General features: G+C 38.7%; 1 protein-coding gene across 2 annotated transcripts in view; it reads right to left on the bottom strand.

Moving 5' to 3' along the window:
• Positions 1-27565, bottom strand: part of bnc2 (basonuclin 2) — a 322056-nt gene that overhangs the window by 215097 nt on the left and 79394 nt on the right. The window lies entirely within an intron of this gene.

Here is a 27565-nt window from a genome sequence, read left to right on the forward strand (position 1 = left end):
TTACTAAGAATTAATAAGATTTAATAATTTCCATAACATCCCAGGTTGAACGAAGAGTAATGATTTGCTGGAATCCTGAAAGAATACTTGAAATCAGCTGAATCCTCAAAACTAATGAGGGATATGGTCCAGTTATTAAAAAGGACTAAATTAGAACAAAGAAACAGCAAGGCTTTATTATCTCAAAGAACACTGTATATAAAAAAAAACTAGCCAAGAATACACCAAGAAAAGCCTGCATTGTAGCAAATGCAAGTTAGTGGCGGGTTGGGTGGCTGCTATTAAAAGGAAATAGAGGTAGAAGAAACAAGCCAATAGAATATTGTCAGCTGTTGCTGTTCATTGGAAAACTTTGGTCTAGAATTTTTTGGAGGCACTTAAATGTTCCTTGTAAAACTGCACTTGGTGAAGGAGGTACTAGATCTAACCATCTTAGAATTGCATACCTTCTGAGCCATATTTATAGGTTGTGTTATTTATGGAACCTTGAGTAGTTTGTTTGCAATTAGACACATATACATAATTCCATTGCTAGCCATTGATTAATGCGTATCTCGACCAATAAAATTGACTGGAACAGCTAAGCTGTGAAAACCTCTTCTTATTCTCATACAGACAATTTAAGGGTATATATATATATATATATAACGTATTAAGAAGGGTAGTATAATTATATAGCTTTAAGAAGGGGCTGGATGGATTCTTAGCAAGTTAGGGAATGCAGGGGTATGGGGGATAGCTCTTAGTACAAGTTGGACTGGTCCAATTGACATCTTGGAGTCAGGAAGGCATTTTTTCCCCTCTGCGGCAAATTAGAGAGGCTTTAGATGGGTTTTTTTGCCTTTTTCTGGATCAACTAGTAGTTAGGCAGGTTATATATAAGCATTATGGTTGAACATGATGGACGTATGTAATAATTCTTACTCCCTTCTTTTATGCCCTCTTTTGTATCTGTTCTATTTCCTGTCTGAATGACATGCAAGGTATGTGGTGGGATGGGGAATGCCTACATGCCTCCCCCCACCTGCCCTTCACTAATACAGTGGTGATTAATGCAGTCAGTGCTATATTAGCACATTATAAGAGAGCCGCAGGCTATTTGCGCACACTGAAACGAAGAGTTAAAAAATTACCTGGTGGCCTTTTCTCTTTTTTACCAGATTTTATTTATTTTTACTCTAATTTTTTAAATATCTGGGGAGAGTTTTATTTTGCCTGTATCAAGAATACAGCACCAATCAAGTGTTAACTGCTATTAGGTTATTTTAAAGATAGGGTTGGAATGTTGGCTCTGCTTACCAAAAGCCATAAGTAATAATCACCCAATTGAGAATAAATTGAATATGGCTGACTAGAAGCTGACTGAAATATATTGGACTAACATTCATTGCCACTGTATGCCACTAAAAATATTAAAAGCAAAACAACGTTGGAGAGAAGTATTTGTGACCCAAACCATATATCCATAACCATGTGAAAAAGGAAATTAAATTCAACTTAAAGGTTGAACCACAGCTTAAACGTGGTGCCTTGAGGGGAGATTTTAAGTTGTAATTAATTGCTAATGTGCAGTAATAGAAAGAAAGTTCATACATAAGTAAAATATATATAAATATATATGTTCTCAGCAGAATAACACAAAGCTTTGCTCTATGTACGACATATGAATAACATACTTGTGTAATATAACAGCTTGCAATAGCTAGCACTTTCTTTTAATATAACCCAAAACTACAGCCTAAATCCAATTTTATATTATCCCCTGAGTATACATTTTACACTCCATTTTTTTTCTTCTTGAAATTCTAGCATGCGTAGGTCTAACGTGCTGTGAAAGTATTAAAAAGTTGTAAAAACAAATTAACTTTAATCATAGGTTTAGGGAGGACTCTGACAGGACCAAAGCGGGAAATTAGGTTTTTTTTTGTTTTTTTTTCAGAAAAAAAAAAGGGAAAAAGGTGTCTGCACACTGGGGGACACAGCAGGAAAATCAAACTGGGAGAACAAATCCTGGATATTAAGAGCTGATAAAATCAAAGAGTCGATTGTTTCAGACCTGCGTAAAATTCCTAAATATAATCAAACCAAGTAGATTTTTTTTTATTGGTATGTTTCTAATATAATGAAAACCCCAATATTAATAAATCTAAAGTAAAACACTTTCCTTTGCTCTATGCTTTTATCAAGTAACAAATTTGTACTCATTTAATATTTGTATAACCAACATTGTGGAATGGTTCATTAAATGAACATACCAAGGAAGTTATAGTGATGTAATACATCAGGAAGTCTTTCTCCCTACAATCTCAGCCCCTTTGTTTGAACAGCAGCCTGGGCTTGTACACTGAGGTGTAGGAAATTAAAACAGACTGAATCAGTAGCAGGCTGAAGTGAAAGCTGGCAGAGATCAGAGCACAGGATGACAGACTGAAGGTCAGAGCAGGCAGAATCCAGACACAGTAGGGTATTGAGGTGGGGGGTCAACATTGGCACTGGGACTAACTGTCATCTACAGACTTTATTGATACATCAGCACTACTTTTATTTCAGGGTTGCGGCCTTACAGTACATGCCAAACGATAAAAAAGGATCTAAAAAAGAAGTTAGGCTAGGGGACAGTAACAAGCAATTAAGAATGTTATTTCATTCCTGTTCATTTAAATATCCTAGGAAGGTGAGAATATCTTTAGTTTTTTTTTTTCAGAATTAACAGGGCAATTCAAATATTCAAAAATTATACATATGCATTGCACCATAGCTATTTAAAGAAGAACTAAACAATAAAAATAGCTAGAAATTCTATGTTTTATATGCTGTACTAGCCTAAAACTTAAGTATTTCAGAGTTGTCACAGGAGTTCCCCATCTTGGATTTTGTTCGAAGTGTCAGTGACTTTCACGTGCTTATTGTGCTCCGAGCAGCTGTGGAGAAGCTAATAGCAATGAAGGATTCTGGCCCATTCGCTTTCCTGCGAAAAATTAGCAAAATGTGGCTGCCGCATGACTTTTTACACGTTTTTTTTAACTTTTTTTGATGCAAACACAACTTTTTTCCTCACTCAGCGAATTTTTGTCACAGTGAGCCAGTATACTTCTTGAGCACTACTGAATTCATCACTAATTCTCTATGCTTGTCAGACAATGCTACAGTATTTATCTCATCTAATGAGTTGCTGACAGTCATTTATAAGAGCACTCCAGAAGTTATTACCAGAGCCGCATGACAGGTATAGAAAGCCTCCAAGACAGCAATTCACACATTCTACACACATTATCAGCCAACTAATACTCCTCTGGCCTTTTTTCACCTTACATTTTTTCACTTTTATTAGTTGCCTTTAATTTATACATGGGTGGCAGTGGATTTTCTGTATGTGTGGTATTGTAGGATAATGATCTGAGAATTGAAGGCTTATAATTCCATTGCCATTACTCTCGCATGCGTTCATGGAGGCACCAGTACCCCCGAATGCCAGCTGTCATCACTCTCCTGGACTTTGCACCTTCCACCAGCCTCCCATCCTAACAGAACATGGCACAATCTTCCATAAAACCTCCTACGTATCACCAGAGATTGTCAAACTCATCCTTATTGGTCAACGTAAAACAGAAAATACTTGCTAGATTGCCAAACTGCACAACTTTCTCATTCTGAGTCCAATTTAGATATTTTTAATTTCAATACCCCACACCCCATCAAATTCCAATAGACAGCAGCCCCACATTAAAATTGGATACATAAAGAACTCTCTTGAGTTATTCCATGCTGTACTCTGCGCAATATGTTTAGAAATCTTAATTTCTAAAACTTCAGACTAATATACCAATGTACAATATGATAGCTATTTCAGTGGCCAATTTTATACCAGTCTCTTGTTTAAAAAATATATGTACGGCTGGATGGCTTTTAATACATGTTGCATTTGCCAAAATGCTTCTACTTTCAAACATGATCAATTTGTAAACTTTTATTAGCTGCCTCTATTTTAAACATAGGTAATGGTGTACTTTCTTTATATGTGGGTTGAGAACTGAAGGTTTATAGGTCCATGACCAATGCTATCCTTTATGAAGGCACCAATATCACCAGAAATCCAGCTGTCATCATAGTCATGACCCATGTTTTTCTCAAGTTGGATGGTATTGTAGCATACAATTTCACTACTCTGCATTTAGTGTAATTCTTCAAAATACAAATATAATGCATAGTTATGTATTATTTAAAGAACACTGAAGAATAAATGCACTACCATATGGTACTAGAAACAGACATATTGATAGCTTATTTATTCCCTGGCCCTCTTCAAATTAGGCACAACACACTTGCAACAATGTGTTTTTCAGGGAGCTAGTCACTTTCATAATTTGCTACCTTGTAAACTGAAATCAGAATGGCTTCACATAACACTGTTTAGCAGGTTCACAGTTGGTTACACTTACTAAAAGCTTCACGAACATTTTAGCACATGCATTATATCCAGAAAGTTGTTGAGAACACAAGAGATTTGCAATGCCAATGAAATTGCCTGTTTTCATGTAAGCACAGTAATATTCTCTTGCAAAACAAAGCTGCCAATGTTCCTAAATCAATTTTTTTGTGGCAAAATGACCACACAATATAGACTACAACCGGGGCTGCCATTAGATTACATTTTAAATTTAAACCTGGATAAAAATGGAGAATAGAACAAGAGTGCAAGAACGACAAATATATGCAATGTACAGTATATGTACAGTATGTGCCTAGATATCTAAAGGCCAATAAAACATTCAGGGTTTCATTCATCAAATTAAGTACTATGCTGTACTATACGCATGCGCATATAACAACACATAGTAATTGACTGACATGGTAGAGGTATTGACCTTATTTGCCTCCTTGTATTTTCCACATTTGCAGGATATGCAAAATAAGCAAACCATCCTACAATATAAATAAAGTCCATTGCATTGTATTACATTGTATTATTAGGTCCACTGCCCTGCATATAAAGCGCATAACATGTTAGCCATTGTAGGATGTCATTGGCCCTGAATCCTCCATATGTAATAAAGGGCATAAAGTTTGTTTTTATGCATATTTTGGCTACACGTGCCTGCACCTGAGCGTATCTTATTCATTCGGGTGCAGGCACAGGTAGGAGGTTTATGGCGGTATTTATATGCGCTATATGCCACGCTGATAGCGCATATAAATATACGCTATATGCCACGTCTGATATCAGCCTTAGTGATTAAATTTTTCACCAGGTATGGATTCACCGCAAAATTCCGCATTTCACCATTGGCAAATTTTTCGCAAAACTTCAGTTGAAATTCAGCGAGTGAGGAAAACGTTGCGGTTGTGTCAAAAAAGTTGTGGTTGGGTCCAACCAAGTGTCGCTTTTAACAGCACTTTCGCCAAACAGATTTGCTTGTGACTAGTGATGAGCGAATCTGCCCCGTTTCACTTTGCCGAAAAATGTTGTGCGTCAAAAAAAAACTTGTCACTTGCGACAATTTTTGGATATGTGCGAATTTTTGTCATCCGGCAATGGCGAAACGCAGAAATTCGCCGCGAATCCATGCCAGCCGAAACATTTCGCCCATCACTACTTGTGACCAGTAAGGGCTGTGACAGACGGGAAGATTAGTTGCCGCGTGACAAATCCCCCTTGAGCGACTAATCTCCCAGAAATGCCATCCCACCGGCTAGAATGTAAATCGCTGGTGGGATAGCATACGCGGCATGGCGATTTGCCAAAATCGCCAAAATTGCCTTGAGGGGAAAATTTGGCGATTTCAGCGCTGCGCTGCGTATGCCACCAGCGACTTACATTCTAGCCGGTGGGATGGCATTTCAGGGAGATTAGTCTCCCGCGACAAGGGGGATTTGTCATGCGGTGACTACTCTCCCCGTCTGACGCGGTCCTAAATGCTAACTGTTAATTGGTTGGTATAGGTGATAAGAACAGTATCAAACTTTACTCCTTATATTATATAACCCATTCAGTCCATACACTACATTAGCCCTATGATTTCTCTGCCCTTTAACTAAATGGGCTCAAACATTACTGCCATTAGAAAGAAGAAACTCCTGAAATCACAATGTGCAAATCTATTGTTATGTAAATAACAGCACAACTATTAATTGTTCAAAAAAGTACAGAATAGAGATCATATGTAATATCATGATTAGCAGCTATTCACTAGTTTTAGTCATTCATCAGAAATTCAAAGTTACTTAAACCAAGACTTTAACCTAAGAAAAAAATATATATTTTTCTTCTCCTTCAATGCCATTTTCCTGAAGATTTTGTAAATGTCATGATACCGTGCATGCTGTATTTAATGAAAGGTTTCAAGAGCTGATTTCCCTTTAGGTTAGTTTATATCTTTTCTCTCGTACCCGCCGCACCAAAGTCACAAATGGGAATAACGGTATACATAAGAAAAAGCTGATAATCGGCTGTGAAGAATCACGCTCATAGCCTGGTCCTGGCGGGGCGGCAGGATTATTAGATTCAACTCACAGGGGCTTTTTTATTTTTATTTTTAATATGCCATTGCCCCACAACTTCCTCATAGTCCATTATTATGGCTTTGTATGGAACTTACCTGTTCCTTAACAGAGAATGATTTTAATTATGCATGATTCAGGATAATAGGAAGTATATAATGGTTACACAGCATAATTGTTTAGAATAAGTTATTTTTTAAAAAAAAATAACACCTAATACTAATAATGCCCTATACTCAAGTGTTTGAAAATGGCACATGCATTCTTATTTTAATGATCGATAATATCACAGATACGGGTATGGGACCTGTTATCCAGAATGCTTGGGACTTGGAGATTTCCGGATAAGGGGTCTTTCTGTAATTTGGATCTCCATACCTTACTTCTACTGAAAAATCATGTGAAAATATTAAATAAACCCACCAGGATTATTTTGCCTACGATAAGGATTAATTATACCTTAGTTTTATTATTACAGAGAAAAAGGGAGTAATTTTTAAAAATTATAACTATTTGCTTATAATGGAGCTCATGGGAGATGACCTTTCTGTAATTCAGAACTTTCTGGATAACGGGTTTACAGATATCAGATCCCGTACCTGTAGCATGATTTTATCTTAGGACATGGGCTGACTTTGCCATCCTATAACATACTAAAAGTTATCTTAAAGGTGTATCACCCCTTTAATGCTTAACACGTCTTTGCCCTATAGCAGAGCAGGTTGCTTGTGCTTTTCTAAGCGATCCCGTCTTTTTTTTTCCATTGACTTTGACAGGGAATATTTTCAAACTGCTGCCACACTTACAGCTTTGAAGCTACACCCCCAAACTTGAATAACATAATAATGGGGTCACCCCGAATGAAACAGCTACATGTGTTGGATGACCCCAGTCAATTTGGAGGGGCCAACAACAGCCAATCAAATTTCCCCCATTGACTTTTATGGGGAAATTGAAACTGCTGCCAATCTTACAGCTTTGAGGCTACACTCCCCAAACTTGAATCACATAGTCATGGGGTCAGCCTGAATGAAAATATGATGATAGTTGGGAGCTGTGAACAGCCAATCAGATTTTACCTATTGACTTGGTGGAAATTCAACCTGCTGCCATTCTCACAGTAATAATGTCAGGGTCCCCAAACTTTGCAGAGTTAGGCACCAGGTAACTGTCGTACAAGGTTGTAAGCTCTTTTGGGCAGGGCCCTCTTCCCCTCTTGTATCGGTTAGTGATTGCTTTATATGTTACTCTGTATGTCTAATGTATGTAACCCACTTATTGTACAGCGCTGCGGAATATGTTGGCGCTTTATAAATAAATGTTAATGTAATGTAATGTAAAGGTTAGAATTAAGCGGGCGGAGCCACCAACAGCCAATCAGATTTTACCTATTGACTTTTAATGGGGAAATTCAACCTGCTACTATTCTCACAGTATTAACTCCAGGGTCCCCAAACTTTTCACAGTTGGTCACTAGGGGATTGCAGTTTTAGTTTTGAAAAAGTGGGCGGAGCCATCAGATTTCAAATTTTTTTTGTTCTCAAACGTCCCTTTCTAGTTCTTACTGCGATGTTGTGCATGACACAGGAGGCTATTGACCTTAATGCCCTCGCAGGTAGTGATATAAAAATCTGTCCCGTTTAGATTTGCTGAAAATTTCTGGAAACTGGTGAAAGTTGCGGCTACCAATTTACTTTTTTTGCTGCAACCCTTTTTACGCGATGCTTACGTGTGACCACAACATTTTCCTCACTCTGCAAATGTTTGCAGCAGTTTCGCAAGAACATTTTCCAATGCAAAATGGGAAATTCCACTACGAAAATTTTTTGCTCATCACTACTCATTGTGCACTGTATGTGCAATAACATAGCAAGATTGATGTCAGTAAAAGACTTTCTATGCCTCATCTGTAGCAATCATTGCAGTGTTTGGTAGAGCCCAAAGGGAAGGCAGTAATTCTATAAAGTGTGGATTTCCTTGTTCTTTAAAACAACAAATATATTTTTTTAAATTAATATATATTGGAAAATTGTTTAGATTTACATTCTCTTTCATTATGCATATAACAGTGGGGTGGACTTTCCCTTTAAAGCTACTAATAAAACATTTAAATATCATTAAAACCCAGTAGGATTGTTTCGCCATTAGCATGGAGTTATGTTAGCTTAGTTAACATCAAGTAAAAGGCACTGCTGTATAATTACAGAGAAATATTTTTAATAGGTCACTGTGGGAAATGACATTGCTGTCGTTATGAGCTTTCTGGATAACAGGTTTCCAAATAGCAGACCCCATACTGGTACTAAAAATAGAAATATTTGCCCACCCTTGCCTTACCTGTGATACCTTGCTGACTAATTATATTTTAATTAAGGTTTTCATCAACTGAGCCCTGCTGGCTTTTTTTTCCCTTTATACTTAACTTTTTAGTATAAGGGACTGCTAAGTACCTGTAGTTGAATGAAATGATCTGTTTGTGCCATGTGTTTCCCACTTTCACATGAAATGAAATATTTGTATAATCAATGAACATTTTTTTCCACAGAAATATACAACAAAGCAACACAAGGGAAATCTTGCATGGACAACACAAGAGAAGTGGCAAGCAATAATAGCGGAGAGAGGGAGAGAGAAAACGGAAAAGGAGCTACTTTCATTACTGGGATGCTGTGTGTCTTTCTTTAATAAACCCTTTCTCAATAAGACTTAGGGTGCGCAGAGGCTATTTAGACAGTCTATTGTGTGTCCACAGTGAGCCCTGTGAATATCTTCCCACCATTAGCTATGCCGCATTGACCATTTCAGCTCTGATTGCTGCTAGCCGGACTGTCGGGGGACACAGCCCAGACAAAAGGATAGATCAGAAAGTGCGGCTCATAAAATCTACTTTGTACACATAAGGCTCGCATGGCAGTCAGACAATGCAACACTAGGCCAAGTCACAAGCAGCTAAAGTTTGGATGTGGCAGTGTCATCTGGAGTCTTATGACTTTCCAAAAATCAATGAGGGGATTTAGGTTTAACTTTTGCTCGCGCTGGCAGTATGCGTCTCACTGACAAAAGCCTTTTCTCTACCAAGCATGTGTGCTGACGGGGATGCCTGCACGAGGAGGAGGGGAGGCTACAGACACATGTTTTTGGTGACAAGGGTTTCTTCATCCACTGAAAGATACTAAATACAAAAAAGGAGAGCAGCACCGCAGATGGAACGCTCTTCATATGATATGTGCCATTAAAAGTTATAGTGGCACCGCTTTGGTAATTTGGATAATCAGTAGTAGAACATGGAATGTTTCTCCAGCAGAGATTAAGAATTTCTACTGGTTACAGTGTTAGAATCCTGTAAAGGGAAAAAGCTGGCTCTGGTTGTAGAGTCCTATAGGTGGGTATTCACTTTGTAAACTGAGTGTGGAAGTGCCCAACAAAACAATCCTCAAGGTGGGAGTAAAGGATTAATTTGTGCTACTGAGATGGATTTTGTAAGTCAGCAGGGTTGCCTTAATAGACTTAATAGAGATGTACTTGGACAGAAAAATGTCTCTTACAGCATGCAAGGGGGAGTTAAATTAATTATTGGGTATACCTAGTGAAACTTGCATTCTGCCTTCTGTATGAGCCTATGAGCTAGACACTTTCCATCTTATCTGTAGAATGGGTGTTTGTAGGTTACCCTTATATGTTATCAAAGACTAATTCTAAATTCAAAGCCTAATTCTAACATATGCCCATGTGATAAACCAATGCTGCTGTGTGGATGTCCCTAAAAAGATGCATTGTCCCCCTGAGCTCGGGGTGATGTCTTAGTGTATTCCAGGCATTTACTGAGTGTCTCTATCCCAGTCAGCACAAATCGAAGCATGTGAATATTAAGGGCTCCTCGCAACCAGAAGCTTAAAATATACAAGGCCAACTTTAAGGGGCTTTCCCTTTCATATGTTTTCTGCAGTCTAATACTGAGTGTCATAACTACCAGGGTGCAGGGTACAGTATGTGTGTTGGCATCAATCCTGGGGGTGGTGGGTTGCTGGTATCTAGTTCAGTGCTGTACAACTTATTAAATATAGTGGGACGATTAATTCTTATGCAGCATGTTTGAGGGACAGATTATATTAAAATGATCATGTCATACAGTGAAGTCTATGGAACAAACTGGGGGCCATAAAATTCTTTGGCATGGCCACATCTAGCCCCTGGGCCTTCAGATGGAAAATCCTGCCCCGTGGGAATTTACTAGGCCCTGTACACACAATTCTATGCAGATGTTATACTCTACATAGCCCCATAAAACATTCTGGTAGGACACTTAAAAATTAAGGGATTTACTAACTACAGGTTACCTGTTTGGGTTAAAGAAGTCTATAATATGTAGTGGGTTTTAAATACCCAGGTGCAGTGGTCTCCAGATTTTGCAGCACATTTATGGGAACAGGGTGTAGATGGGATGTCAGGGAGCCTGGTTTTTCAGAACTGGAAATTCATCTAATACTATTCTTTGCTATATATTTTTTCACAGAGCATTAACAAAAGAGCAGCTCTTAGTCTGCAAAGGTGAGTTTAAAGCTAGATTTACCAGTTTCTCCAGAAATTCATCTTAAAAAGTATTTAAGAACGTTCAGCAAAAATGCCTATTGTTAATGACAGCTAGGAGTAAGTGGGCTTTAAAGGTGAACACATGCAATTATAATCAATTTACAACGGCACATTTCTCTATATAACACTTTGACAAACTAATGCAAAGATTAATGGCTGTGACTGTAAGAAATGACTGCAAATCAATAGAGCAATGCTGACAACTAAATACCAAGAAACTCCATTGTTGGTGGCAACTGATTACATGGCTTTTAAAGAAAGTTGTTAAGAGGGGACAATTTAATTAGTCCTTTATTATGCCATATATTTTCTGCATTCTGTGTTTCCACCAAATGAAATTCAGATGTTGCCTTTGTTCATATCTCCTGCACAGTATAAATAAAATGTTGTGTCACCATAAAACATAACCATAAATTAACACCAAGATTTCATCTAAACACAAAACCTAATCAATTTTCACTATGCAGGCAGACATCAAACCAATCAATGTGTCCACAACATTAATTTCGCAGTTTACTTTTCCACAGAGTTTGCGTCCATTTGTCATTGGTAAAGACAACTCCTAAATTTTGTACCTTGGTTTTAATTACTCATCTAACATTTGCAATTGTATTTTTATCAAGGTTTGCCTAATAAATTGAGTGCCCACCTAATGGAATAACTCATAGGCATAAGCATAGGGTACTAGCCAGAAACATAGATATTACCATGTAGTAGGTTTGTCCTATTACAATTGATAAAAGACCCCAGGAGAAACACTGCCTAATGAGAGGTTTGTTATGTTAATGCTTTAAAGTGATCTCCTAAATGCTAAAGATAATTTAGTATAAGAATAATATCAACGTTCTGTTTGTTAATGACCTAGCTGCCACCTTAATAATTACTAAAATAGCAACCAAACTCACCTTATTGATAGAAATGGATGTACTAGCTGTCTACTAACCTTTAGATAAAGTCAGACCTAACCAATGCCTTTCCACAGTGCTTATTGAGGAGGAGAGTAATCCCTGTAACCAGCAGTTAAATAGATCTTCCAGACCAACAGTTAGTTCATAACATTTTGTCATTGCTCATTCAGCAAAAATACGCCAACATGCAAAACCTTTTTGAAATATTAACTGCACCCTGTGGTTTAGTACTTTGTACCTTTAGCAGCAAAAGTTTTTATTAATTGTTTTTAGTGTGTTTAGTTTTTCCGTTTCTTAAATTGTATTGGACTTTAGACAGATCTAATTAGGTGACTGTTTCCAACAACAAATTATATGTTATTGAACAACATACACACTTGCATGGCAGATACTCTCTCAAAATAAGAAAGAGTAACAAAAAAAAGCTTGGCATAGTATATAAGATATTATCAAAAGACTCCAACCCCCCATATGTGCCCACTTAGTGCCCTTTATTATACTGTATATCCCCATTAGTTTACTGTTCAGTGTCTAGTGAATACGTGTCGACTTTGTTGTCAGCAGATGTTGTCAGCAAATCTGATCAGTCTTTCATTTTATATCAGACCTTGTGCAAAACTAGCTAAAGAGCACAGAATGACCTTTCTCTTAGTATTGCCTTAGTGCTCACCTCCTTCTCTTTCACAGACTGAAGGTGGCCACACACTGTTGATTTGGGTCCTTCAGACCAATTCGGTAGCTTATCTGCCTGTATATGCGCACGCCTGATGGGCCTACCCTACTGACAAAGAGGGGGTGGGATCTGCGGCAAGATCCAAAGGCCAAAGGGCACCCATGTTAACTTAGTTACATAGGGCTAACCAACAGATCCAGGAAAAAACAACAGATTTGATTACACCATACTACTTATAAGGGCTCACAACTGTAAAGCACAAGTTCACACACAATTCTGTGCAGGCTTTATAGCTATTGATTATAGCTTTTTGTAAATTGATTACAGTTTGGTGAATTCTCCACAGTTTGCAGGCCATATGCAAAGTACAGGTTGAGAATGTAAAACCAGTCCTACATCCTACTGGTACCATACCAAAGGAGGGTGAGCCTGAGAAAATAAGAAATATTGGTTATGCTTAAAACAGGTCTAAGCTCTCCAAGTACTCCCGGGTGCATCGCATAAGGGCCTGGAGCCAAAGCCTTTTTAACAAAAGCTTAAATTCTTTAAGTACCGTGTCTTGTGTCGGCTGCTGACAATTTTAGCTAAAAGTTTTATACAGGTATGGAACCCATTATCCAGAATGCTCGGGATCTGGAGCATTCCAGATAAGGGGCCTTTCCTTAATTCGGATCTTCTACCTTAAGTCTGCTAAAAAAAAAAATATTTAAACAGTAATTAAGCCCATGTTTATGGATATGACTGTAAAAAAAAGTCCAATAAACTATTTAAACAAAGTAATAATGTGTTTTCCTGAAATGTACATGTTGGCCAAGTATACAGTATATTTGTCACATCTATAAGTTGTACATTTGCACATAGATCAAATAAAGCACCTATTTTTGTCAGAAAGTGATTTGAAAAAGTCAGGCAACAATTGTAAAAACTTGTTCCCATTAAGTGTGTTGACAATACCACTTTTCCAGTTCATATTTGAGTAATTAGAATACCCCACACTATCTGTTTACTCCAAACTTGCAGCTATTTCTATTTGCAACAGAAACTGTGCCTTTTCATTTACATGATTGGTTTATAGCATAACTCCACAATTAACTTACCTGCTGCTCAAATCATGCTTAATATTCCAGCATACTCCTCCTCTTTTCCTATTTACCCTATCCCTTTAAAACATGGCATAGCATTCAATATTTAATGTAACTATCTCTAATTTCACATTTTGAATGATAAATCTGCCCCATGGTGGTAACAAAGGGAAAATGGGAGCAGTAAGGGGAAGATTTATCAAAGTGTGAAAATTAGAGCTCACAACAGTACAATTCCTTGGCTCTCTATTCAAATGGTCTGATCAATCTGAAAAATCTGCCCCTATTCTCCACAGTCTACTGTAGCAAATATATCTCTCTTTTTTCTAATCTGCTTCATGTTAGTGCTTAACTTCTTTGACCCCCAGTAGGGCCTGTTTAGAAAGAAGTCTATTATTCCCCAGATGTGTAGCTCCACTTTATGCCAGAATAGCAAAAATACAAATCTGCGTGTGTCAGAAGTCAATGTTCCCTGGAACAGGTGCTCCAAAACTGCATACATGTACAACATGACAAACAATGACCCCAACAAGCCCTAAATCTTTCTGTTTGTGTTTTTTAATTTTTTAAACACATGATAACCTTTATTATTATATATATACAAATATACAGTATAGTTAATGACATAAGCGTGTTACAGGCAGATGAGGATTATTTGACAATAAACCAATACATATACTGCTCTTTATTTCCAGAACACATTAATTTTACTAGAGGCAGTAGAAATTTGCTTAGCCCTGTCAAGGAAACAACTCTGCTCCTTCTTTTACGTTCTGTTCCCCCCTGCTTTCCTTCAGGTGCCCCTAAAGTCCCACCATCATTGGAATCCTATCCCTCACTTCTGTCTCCATCAACAATAAAAGTTACCAAAATATAACTAAATCTCTACATCACTTTTTTTTTTTTAAATTTTAGATGAAAAAGTTGATGTTTTGTTAGCTAGTTTTGTAGAAATTATGTCATGGAGGTCCTCTGGTCCTGTTGAGATGACATCTTACATAGCCGAGATATGCATCAGGGAAATGACTAGAATGAAAAATTGCTTCAATTTTTTTCCAAGTATGATTTTCTGTGCAAAATATTTTTTATTGTCCACTTCCAGAATTAAACAAAGTTTCTAAACTGCACTTCAAGGAAACATATGACCAAAAGTAAAGGTTACAGAGCTATTAAAACAGGATATCAGTGTATTTAAGCTCAATATATTTGGAGGGTTTCAGCTATACCTACCTTTGTTAACCAAACACTCTGCTCAAGTAAACAACAACTAGCTGAATTGGTGGATGGGGTGAGGGTTGTCAATTATGCCATTGATTATCTTGCTTCACAGGCAATAGACAAAGGGGATAATCCAAAAGAAAACTTTTACAACTAAAAACAAACTAAGGCCTCACTAGCTAGATATTGTAATAAATTAAATTATTATTATTATAAGCACAATTAATATTGCAGGAAACAGCTATGCAAATTACCTTTGGCAAATAAAATATCAACCCTCCAAGTAACATATAAAAAAGTTTATAAAGCATGGATCTATATTTATTAAACAAGAGAAGAGCTTAAGCTTTGTTACCACTTACACACGCACACACACATGAGAAAATACATGCATGAATGCATTCAGTTTCAGACAGCTAAACGTAAGTGCTTTATTTTCAGCAGAGTGTACAGAATGAAATTCACTGGCGGAGTAGAAGGCTTAACAGGTTACAAAGACCTAACTGTACTTGCTTAATGCAAACGTTCCTCTTTGGAATTTGATACAGTAGAATTCCGGTGCAAAATTACTACTGTAGCTAATACAGCTAACCCATAAACTGCCAGAGGGGGTTCTGCGAGCTGCACACTAATGTGCCACAGATCTCTCTTTCATTGAAACAGCTTCATCGACAATTACTGTGCAACTGTGCAGTTTGTCATTTAATAGCTGGATAAATATGTTAGACCATATGCCTAAGGAGATTGTGAAAGGAGAACATACAATACCGGATTATTGGAACATTTTCATACTAAGTACATTTTTTTTGCTGGTAATATCAAAAACACCTCAGCATTATAAAGACAAAGACCAGAGTTTGCTATTTAGTATCCGTGGAAAAACGCAAGCAGAGGTTTGCTGTATATCTTTCTGCGCAAGTGCAAAGAGCAAAATCTTAAGTTATTTTGGGCAAGATAAAACTCCATTCACAGGTAGGTGCACCTATCTACACTCATTGCATCAATGAACCAGTTCAAACACATGAATTGCCCATACTAGTGTGAAGGTGCTAGATACAGCCCTAGGATTTACTTGTATTAAGAAGACATTACTTCCAGTGCTGCATACATTGTCCCTCATGAAATGACACCAGTTGAGCAAATAATGGCTAAAAAAATCAAATTTTCATCTGTTGGCACTTTTATCACATGCAGTTCTGAAAATTATGCTGTATTGGGTAATGTAACATAGTAATTTGCACACAATTTTGTGCCTACTTGTATTTTTAAATGGGCATGGGGCAGGGGAAAACTAAAAATATACAACGGTGTAAAACCATAAATATTAACCATTACAGTTTCAAGAAGAAGCTCCCAACTAGCTTGCTGTCCTAAGAGCTACATGCAGATACAATCCAGCATATTGTAACATACCTACCACCATTCACACAAACTGCATCATTTTCTGTACTGTAGTTGGATAGATGGAGGAAGGTATTCATAAATTAATCATTATATAGCCAGAAGAGTTACAAGATGATTGTGGGGTCTTGAAGACCCTTGGTAAGAAAAATGATTCTCAACTGTAGAACTCATCTTTTTGCCAAATATTCAGCATAGATTCAACAAATCTAGCGTTTGTGGCTCTAACTCATAAAGTTCCCAGATATTATATCTCTATCTACTTGCTTGCATGTTACCCATATTGTAAAATACTTAGAACTCTCTAAACAGCAATAATAATGCACACTCCTTAGTTGCCATTTTGTTTTGGTCTGAATAGTTTCTTTGATAGGGATCATGATTTTTGGCTGAAATGCTGCAGCGTTCTATCCTCATAAAATAATAAGTTGCTCAAAGAGGTTCTTCAAAAAGACAGATATGTCGAAACGCAAAGTGCTTCTATTCCCTGAATATGACAAACTAAGAAGTCATCTTAGAAGCTGTAACTCCCAAAGACCTGAAATTCCACACCCCACATCCCCAAGCTTCTAAATGCCCTGTGTGACCCCACACTAGATCAGCCAATATCAACATCTGGCAGTACCTGGCAGTGAAGAAACTGCATTCTTAAATGTTAACGCCCCTCCCTTCCCTGACTTCATTATCATCATGTGCTTTAAATATGTTCCTAGTATAGCACACTTTTTTCCCTGATATCCAGTGAAAGGAGGGAGGGGGCAAGGAAAAGTTTAAGAATGCAGCTGTGTTACATTTGCAAGGATTTAACCGAAAACATATACTGACATTTTGTAAGGATACAGCATTTGCATTTGTTGCTGGACCAGTTTAAGTCAAAGCATTTAGTTCAAAAATACTTTGATGTGAAACGACTAATACTTTTGCTAATAAAATAAAAAATCAAAAGTTCTTCACATTGTATTTACTTCTTCACAAGTTAATTTGTTTCACCAAATATAATTCTTTCTTGATCTGCTGGTGCACAGATCAACCTGACATTTCATTTCAGTGGCAAAAAGGGTGTTGCTGAGTCAGTCAAATGTTTTTTTAATGCCTTTTTTATGGTATATACAGTACTGTGTAAGGCTAGTATTGTGGGAGAGACACGTGGGGCTAATATTTTATATTTCTGCAGGCTAGCGCAAACGTAAGCGCACAATATGAAACACTAAGGTGGATTGTGTGTGTGACTGGGAAAATTGGAAAGATTGTCAAAATGTTCCAAATTCATAATGTGAGATTTGGATTTAAATTATTAATCCAAGTGCTGAAAGCAAAAATGTTTCATAGTTGACCACCTTGCTTATCTGCAATGCAGCATCTAGTGTAATTGTCTTCTGCTATGCTACCACAGATGCAAAACTTCTGCCTATTTGTAGAAGTTGCACCCACATTATTAAAGGCATTGTGTGGACAGCCCATACAAATGAAACCAGACAACGGGTTGGGAAGAAAAGGCGCAGTGTTCATTAACATGTGGTTAACATATATTAGCATGTACATTTATATAACATTATAACACATCGTAACATCGTTTGAACTACAACATTAAACAGCAGGAACTGACTGCTCTCATGCTCAAAAATAACCAATCCTGAGCCCAAATCTGGACCCGGTATTCAGCCTACTGTTCAAGCCCTAACCAAAGTTATGCACCTTCCCTGGGACCCAGGCCTACCATTTACCCCTATGCCTTACCAACTGCCCATTTTTATTCCCCCAGTGGCTCAGAATCAAGCCCCTCCCACGACAGACATAACCCCTTGACCCTTCAAGCAGGGTATGATCCCCCAGCACAGAAAACATGGCCTTCTTAATTCCTTCCCCATCGCCAACAGAAACAGATCCAAACCAACATCCAACAAGTGAACTCCATCCTGCAAGTAATAACCCAGCAACCTCTCTTCGAATGCTCTGTGCCTCACCACCACACCCACAGACCACCTCACAAAAGTGGACAATAGTTTGTTTATTTTCCCCCGGCTCCTCTCTATCTTGTCCCAGGCGTGCTGTCTAACCAACCTAGGCACCATCCTGGACCACTCCCCCACTAAATCTGGGAACACTATATCCTATCCAAATCCTGCTTCATTGTTTGCACCAGCTCCCTTTGGTGGACCAGATCCATGTCATTCCCCCCAGCATGAATGACCAGAATATCCAGGTGCCTACTGCAACCTAACTAATAAGTCAAAAGAAATAGGATGCAGAGCATCCAGGCAAGCCTTCTTGAACCCCTCATGGCCTGTCGAATAAGGAACTCCTTCTTCAAGGCCTCCACCCCGTGAAGTTTGAAAAGAAAGGCTAACCCTGCCATTTGTTTCTCTATCACCATCACAGATTTTCTTTGCTCCATCAACCAAGCCACCTGCCAGATAAATGCGCCTCACCAGTCTCCCCATGTTGTTGAAACCTCCTGCCCAACTGTCCAGCTGCTGCCACTCCTCCCACACCTAACCATACAATAGCCAATTAGATTCAGCTACTGATTACTTAATCAGCTCCATCAATCTACGTTCCCCAGCTACCATGGAAATGGGAACCCCCCCTTTTCCACATGCGGCACCATCTGCCAAAAGCGCTCCCCCTGAGCATGAGAGAGAGCATCAGCAATGACATTCCGTATGCGGGCTACATGCACTGCCCTGCAAATAACATTTATCCTGAGGCAGCGTAGTACTTGCAGTCACAGTAGCCTGAGCACAGGTTGTGAGAACGTGGACCAGCTATTAATACCCTGCACAACCAAGTTATTTGAGCAGAAAACAATCCTCCTGTTCCACAACTCCTCCTCCAAAACAAACATCGCAAGCACAATCAGGAAAATCTCCAGAGAAGCCAAGTTGCAGACTAAGCCCAACTCCACCCAGTCCTCCAGTCACCTGGCCACACACCACCTTCCAGCCAGATATGCTCCTGCAGTATTGGTAAAGAGCTGCAGCTCCTGCGCCATGATTTCAGACACCTGGAACAGGACTTTCCCTATGAAGTCGTGCAAACACACCTTCTAATCCACTCTAACTGCTTGCATGAGGCGCACCTAACGGTGCGGAACACATAAGCCCACCTTTATACCTGCTACTCTTCTAAAAAACAGCCTACTGACTGGAATAACTCAGCATGCAAAATGTAGTTTTCCCAGTAGTGTCTGGAGTTGCCATAGCACTGCTTTCTTAGCCCGCCGCAAGATGTCCACCTGACACCTCAAGTCCTCTACCTTAGATGGCAGAAGCTGAGACTCCCACGCCGGGCTGAGAAACTGCATGTTGTCACAGGACCCTTCATTTTCCCCGCTGCCAAGGGGACCCCAAAGCTCTGCGCGACCTACTAGAATGTCTCTGGGTTGTGGAAACATGCACCCAATAGAAGTTATCCAAGAAATTAAACATTGGGGTGACTACCCACCTGTCTTCTCAACACTCATTCCACTTTGAAATAAGTGCAGGACATGGCACAATCCATGGGAAGGCATAGATCCACAAAGAATGACCCTTTAAACCAACATCCCAGATGGTGATGGCACTTGGGGTGACCTCGAAGCAGGCAAAAGGCCAATTAAGTATCGCCCTTAGCCATTAGAGCTCCATCTCCGGCCTCTCTCACCAGGTCAATTGCTCAAAAGAGGTGTAGGATATGGCGCATAATTGACAGACTGCCCTCACGGGTGCGACAAATGATGAATGAGCCAGAACTTCCCTGGCTTCTTTTTAGGGACCACCCACAGTGGGGAGACCTCATGTTGGCCAAAAGCAGATCACTAAAGGGGCCCTCCATCCTGCCCAACTCCACCTCCTTGTACAGTTTTTCCTGCACCTTCTCAGCCAACTTCCAATTGTGTAGTACCTGCCCCCCCCCACACCATGAAGGGGATCCTAAAATCCTCCCGGAACCCCAACTCAAGCACGGCTGCATCCCCCTACCTAGTGTTGCGTTCAAGCCACAGCTGCATCATGCTTAGTTTCTCCGCCATCCTTACCTTTCACAGCATCACCTGGTTTGCCTGTCACTTTTCCCCACTTGAAGCATCATGTGTAGGAGTGTGCACCCCTGCATCTGGAGCACTCATGCTTGAACATTTACATTGGCCCTCATTAAACTGCCAACAATGCCTGGGCTTGTGGAGCCAAGGTGGACCCGTGGTGCTATCCTACAGCTTCTGGGCCATCATGAGTTTGAGCCAAAGGGTAATATTTATCTGGTCCTACCTCATGGCCCGGTTGGCAGCCAGGCTCTTGTGGAATTGCTTGTCGTACCTCAACTAGGGCCTTTGGTCCCTTGTGAGTCCAAGTCCAGAATGGCTCTTGGAGGCCCTCCTCCTTTCCAGTTCATCGCACATGGGTCATGGTGCTTTTGACTCCGCGCCAGTCACAGTGCCTGTGGGAAATATAGTATCTGCTCCCATCTCCTGGACCTCTCTCCTGGCTGCTAAATAATTACTGCTATAACGTTTTCCTCTCAGTGCATTACTTAAGTCATTGAGGTTGGCCATAGAATATCTGGCCTCTTTTAGTGCCAGAAGCACCCAGCAAAGACTGATATTGCAATAAATAAATGGATTGGATTGCTAAAACTGTAATGTCAGTGGAATTGTACTTTGCAACCTAAAATATGAGCTCCTTAGTGCTTATTCAAAGGCACTTCTGCACAGGGCCTTACTGTGCTCTATACATTGTGCCGGATACTTGACATACAATATACAACAATTAAACCTTCTGCCTTATATCTACCTTATGTGTGTGAATGGACAGCTCACATTCTTTCAGCAATTAATAAAATATAACACCAATTCTGGTTGTTATATTATTATTATTGTTGGTTTTAGATAGGGCATTCATAAATGCCTGTATCTAGAACAGAAAAATGTATTCGCTTCCAAATCTCAGCCTAAGGTCCTTCAAGCTGACACTCGCATTTCGGGTCAGTTTGAGACCTCAGCTTTATCATAGGGTGGCTAAAAATGATTGTGTGCCTTAATTAAGAGCAGCAGTTAAACTGTACCAGTATGTGATCTGCTATTATTCTATTGGTTCTATATGACCACACTGTTACAAAATGTGAATTTTAATAAATGCCATGTTCATAATTGGTAGGTGTGGGTTAAGTGTGCTGGGTTTACTTGGATGGGTTGAACTTGATGGACACTGGTCTTTTTTCAACCCTATGTAACTATGTAACTAACTATAAGCATAATAAAACATGCAGTTCTTTAAATACTCAATATAAACCATAAACATAAAAAAGAGAAGCAGAGAGATTTCCTGCTTTGGCAGTAAGTTTGTGATCCAGAAGGGTAAAACCCAGCACATTGAGAGATCTGGAACTGCATACTGAGTGGAATAAAAAGAATGCTATGGTTTCATGGCCACACATCCTTAAGGAGATTCCGCCTTGGAGCCGTTAGAGTGCAAATATATTAGCTACGACTTTAGCAAGTGCCTGTCATGTTGAATAGCATGTGAAAGAGAGATAGTAATTATTGCCGAGAACCCATTAGAGAGCTCCTTAGTAAAACAAGCTGCCGTAGCAGGCTAATGGACTAACAGGCCACGGACGCGGCTCTCCCGATTCCATTTAGTTGCATGTCACTCCTATCAAACCATCTGACACTTGCAAGGCATGCTTGCTCTGTACAATTAGTAGGGTCTGTGCATCCTTGTTCTGGCTTCAGCCAGGGCCTTGCGGGATGCAGTACGTGCGCAATGTGGAGCTTTTAGGCACAAAAATGTACCATGAAACTGTTTTATAGCAATTCAAAAGTCTCATGGCCATTGGAACAACAATATTGCATATTTATTCTTATTGGATTATAATAATAATAATTTGTAACCAATATGAGACATTTAATAAAAATGAGATGACTTTTTATTATTATTATCACATAAAAAGTGCAAAAAAAAGGTCTTTCATTATTGCAAGGGTTAATGCAGCACACAATAGGGTTGATTCACTAAAGTACGATAAAACGAGTGCTATTTATAGCACGTGTTAAAAATGTTATTGCGTCTTAACGCACAATTCACTAAAAGGATACTTGCGTTAATTAAGAAGCAATGCTGTTCGCAGAGACTATTTTCCTGCAGTATTTGACGCAACGCGTGCTAATTAACGCAGCACTCTACGTGTCGCACACGCTAATTAATGCACATGCGATACTTTTCGCGGGCACGCCATATTAGCCATACACAGCATTACGTTCATAAAACTACTTTTTTCAAAATGACCATTTCCCTGCAAACTAGAGGTTACATCACTCTAGGGCCAACACATACTTGATTAAATCACACTGCAAAGTCCATATTGTGTTGCCAAAAGCTCATTAACTGTACTTTTCTATAATTACAGCCTGCCCCAAGTAGGTGTTAATTTTCGCATAGACTAATGCGATATTGTGCATGTCTAAGGGGCTGATTTACTTACCCACGAACGGGTCGAATGGAGTCCGATTGCGTTTTTTTCGTAATGATCGGTATTTTGCGTTAAGTTTTAACGCTACGAAAAATGCGCAACTTTTCGCGTAAGTTTTAACGCTACGAAAAATGCGCAACTTTTTACGCAACTTTCGTAATGGATACGAAAAACTCGCGTTTTTACGCAAAAATCGTATTGGTAACGAAAAATTCGTACAGAATCCGAAAAAATCGCAAAACATACGAAAAAGTCGCAAAATGTTCGTTTTCAAGTCGGAACTTTTCCAATTCGGGTCGGATTCGTGGGTTAGTAAATCAGCCCTTAAGTGTTTGTGAATCATGCGTTAGTATTATTTCTACGCGCTAATTAACGCAATGCGTTAAAATTAACGCATTCGGTTGCATGCTGTTTAATGCACGCAATATGTGACTTAACGCATGCGATAATACTTTAGTGAATCGCGTCAATTTTAACGCAAAAAAGCATGCGATAATGCTTATCGCACTTTAGTGAATCAACCCTAATATATGTAGCTAAAAACTGGATAACAGCGCTACAGAGAGCCCCTTCCTAATTCTATTTATGCACCCACAAATGTATACTGTACAATAGAAAGATAAAACAGTATGGCAAAAGGTGGAATGTTATTCTGAGGAAGAGCATTGAAAAAAAAAACACTTTAAGGCATATTTACTTACCCGGTAAAGTGTGCGGTTTTTAGACACAAATCACTGTGTTTTCCCCCTATAATGCAAAGAATTTCAGCAGAATTTCTAGCACAGTTTCCTCCACTGCAATTTTGCAGGATGCGTCAAGGGCATACTGTTGCATGTGCTAATTTTTCTCATGCAATTGCAGTTAGCATCTTAAAAGGGGACATTGCTTCACTTCTAGAATGCACGTTAAAAACTGTAGTAGCAAATGATCTGCTGAGTTCCCAGCAGATCAACCCACAGCGGGAACCCTAGAATTATCGCTACGTCCAGAATGGTCAATGCTCCAGGGTTCACCAATGCCAATAGGCTCACCAGCGCACAATTCATCAGAAGATGCAGGCTGGAAGCAAGTGTGTTTGGCCATAAGTATACTGTGTGTGTATAGATTATAACAGTATCAATACATGCAGAGCTTTGGGTCCATTTTAACATCATCCCGCTACAGTGGTTGCAAAATGAGGCTTCATGACCTCCATGAAACATCCCACAGGTAGACGTGGAGTGCTAAAGTAAGACCCTAGCCAATAAATAGCAACGTCCCATTTACTGTATTGCTTGCTCATTGAGAGAATCAGAGCTTCATTGTTTCTTTTCCATTGGTCTTGAGGGCAAAGCTATCTAGATACTGACAAAAAAATTGCAAGATTCGAACAACGGCCAAGAATGCTTATAAAAACCGTTTGTTGAGATTCTATGCCAAAAATATACAGGGGGATTAAATGGCTTCTGACGATATAAACCATAATGTTTGAGAAGGGATATTAGATTGTAAGCTCCACTGGGGCAGGGACTGATGTGACTGATGTATAATCTCTGTAAAGTGCTGCAGAGTATATCAGCACCTAATAAAGTATGTTCACTGTATGTTTCACTGATGTCAAAACTCACCTTTTATTGATACATTATAGTTATATAATATAATGTATCGAAAGTTGTTAAAATGTTCATCTGCACTTAATTCGCTTTGGAATAGGGTTGCTGTAAAAACCTGCAAATACAGCACTTTACTGACACAGTAGAGTATATCAGTAAGTAGTGTAGGCACATGTGGCTTTTAAACTAAGCAAGGACGTAAGGATAAAATATGTTTGGCTAATTTGCAATAGACTGTATCATATTGATTGTGATTCTAAAAACATAAAACTGTAGTTTCTAAAATGAAAAATCCAGAGCATTCTGGATAACAGGTACCATACCTATTTATCAAAGCTGACACCTCTGTTAGTTTCTCAGAATGTGGACAGATTTGAGCACCATTCTGTTAAATGGCAGCAGCTATAACTGAAATATAAATGAATCCAGTTTCAAAGTGAAACCTTTCTTAGCATAATGTACAACAGGGATCTGTATATGATGTACAGATAATAAACCAATCCGTGAGGCAAAAACTCACTATTGAGGCTGTTGTGTCAGAGGCACAAGTTACTGCCCGTTACCTGCCAATGATAGGAAAAGAAGCAATAAATAGCTTCCCTTCATTCAACCCATTCTATTTGCTGCAAGGCTCTCGCTAGGATTTAGCCAAAGGCAAAGTTACTTTATTATCCCTTGGGCCTGCAAATGACAATGTACAAAGGCAAATGGCAGCATGAATTAGGCTCGTATAAGTATAAAAGAACATGTACAATTGTAATATGATCAAAAATGTATATTTAGGGATGTCGGTAGACTACAACTGAAACTGTATTATTTTAGAACGTTTAATTATTTTCCTCTTAGTTCTGCACCTTTTACATGAGAATTAAAGCTGCCATAATCATGCAAAAAGATACACTAATGTGAATGCTGCCTGGATACAGAGTAACATTGCAAGCCAAAAGTACTAACCAATAGAGAAATATCAATACTAGGTTAGTAATCATTAAATAAATAAAAGTGTATAGTTTGCAACAGGTCTAATCCCCAATTAGCAGATATTTATCTTATCAGCGATATATAAACAGGCCAATAGTAACAACTCAATGAAAACTGTATTGCAAAAATATGTATGTGTAAAATGTAAAAATCTTAGTAACTCCAAGGGCATATTGATATTTCATACATTTCAGAGCTTTTTAAGTGGTTAAAAGGTGGAGTATTATATAGTGATTAATATACACCCTGTGGTAAACTATAGGGATATTATAAGTTACCAAGGAGTTTCATATACTCATATAAAAGCACAAGGCCAAAAGTCAAGACTTTTATACATGTCATAGAACACCGAGGTTATTTCTAATATCCTTATATTTCCCAACAGGGGGGGACATTGCTTATTATAATACACTGATTATAATGCACCAAATATAACCAATAACATCAATAAGCTCTGTTTATAAGGATATAACTTACGAGATATTGATGGCTCCTATCTATTATCAACACATATATCTTGGTTTCTAAAAGGTGAGTTCCAGGATATTGCTGGAAAACAAATCCCAGAATCCTCCAACATATACTCAGTGTTATAATCATTCTGGGAATAGTGGACAAGGATGAAAGAAATGAGGATAAATGTGGAAAATGGCCATTTTGTAAATATATATAAAAATATACTGTTAGCGTAACAATATGCTGGTGGTCACATTATGGTGTCCCTCAGCTAAACTGTGTGAGTATTTATTTATGAACATACACCTGTGCTAATACTCTTTTGGCAAAGAATATGCGTGAAACCAAATGGTTTATTTAAAAATGAGCTCACCAGCTGGCTGGTCTGTGCAACTATCCATGCCTTTGTATAACAAAACTCTTCCATCGTTCTCTGCTCTCTCAATGGAAGCTCTTTGGGGCTCCTCGGCTCGTGTTTGCTTTATATGTAATACATATATCAGCTTCTTGTAGTGTTTGTTCTACATCCATTATATTTTTCTCCTTCATGGGATTCTTACTCTGTATAGTCCTGTATATATATTCAGCACTACGAAAATAAAGTTAGATTTATGCATGTTTTCAGAAATATACATGCTGTGCAGTTATCAGCACTATGGTACTATAATTGTGTTTCTAAACCGTGGGTTCCAAGATCTTTCGGTATTTCAGCTTCTGTCATTCTTTAACCCTTGCGTACCCTTTTTGGAGACAAAAGCTTCAGAAACACTGTACTGTTTTTACAGACTGGGTATTCACTTTGTTGCTGGATACTATGAAGAAAACAAAATTATCAGTCCAGTACCATTGACCATTCTAAATACTATGGGGCAAATTTACTAACCCACGAATCCGAATTGGAAAAATTCCGATTGGAAAACGAACATTTTGCGACTTTTTCGTATTTTTTTCGATTTTTTCGTCGCCTTTACGACTTTTCGGAAATTGTCGCGATTTTTCGTATTGAGCGCTCGTAAGCGGCGGGCGAAACTTTCAGACTTAGCATGATTTTGGAAGCCTCCCATAGGACTCAATGGCACCCTGCAGCTCCAACCTGGCCCAAGAAAAGTCACCATACTGAAGCTTAAATGAATCCGAATCTTTCGTACTCGGCACGAAAGCTGCGAAAAAGTTGCGACTTTTCGCGCAAGTAGTAACGCTACGAAAAAATCGCAACATTTTGCGCAACATTCGGAATGGCTACGAAAAAGTTGCGTCAATTTTCTGAAAAATCGCCAAATACCGATCATTACGAAAAAACGTAATCGGATGCATTCGGCCCGTTCGTGAGTAAGTAAATGTGCTCCTATAAGTCATTCATACTATAGTTACATAGGTTCAGTCAGGTTCAATTTCAGCCATGGTACTATCTGCTTAGATTTGATCATTCTTGTCGTAAGTGGAATAGCTACAAAGCACTGTGTTTTTTTTGCACTTTTCTACTTGCCCTAATGGAAGTGAGGCAATGGTTATCATATCTACCCAGCTAGCGGCATGCTGGAAGTTATATATTTAAATAGGATGTATACCTTTCTTAAAACTGATCCTTTTGCCTGCCCTCACAAACTTCATTAAAGAAGATATAGTTTAGGTGTTTAGATACAAAAATATGTGTCTGATACTTGCAATGACAATCATTTAAAACCAAGAAGATAGAGTTGTACATAAATACATACATACAAG

This window comes from Xenopus tropicalis, chromosome 1 (genome assembly GCF_000004195.4).
Source record: "Xenopus tropicalis strain Nigerian chromosome 1, UCB_Xtro_10.0, whole genome shotgun sequence".
Taxonomy (NCBI): Eukaryota; Metazoa; Chordata; class Amphibia; order Anura; family Pipidae; genus Xenopus; species Xenopus tropicalis.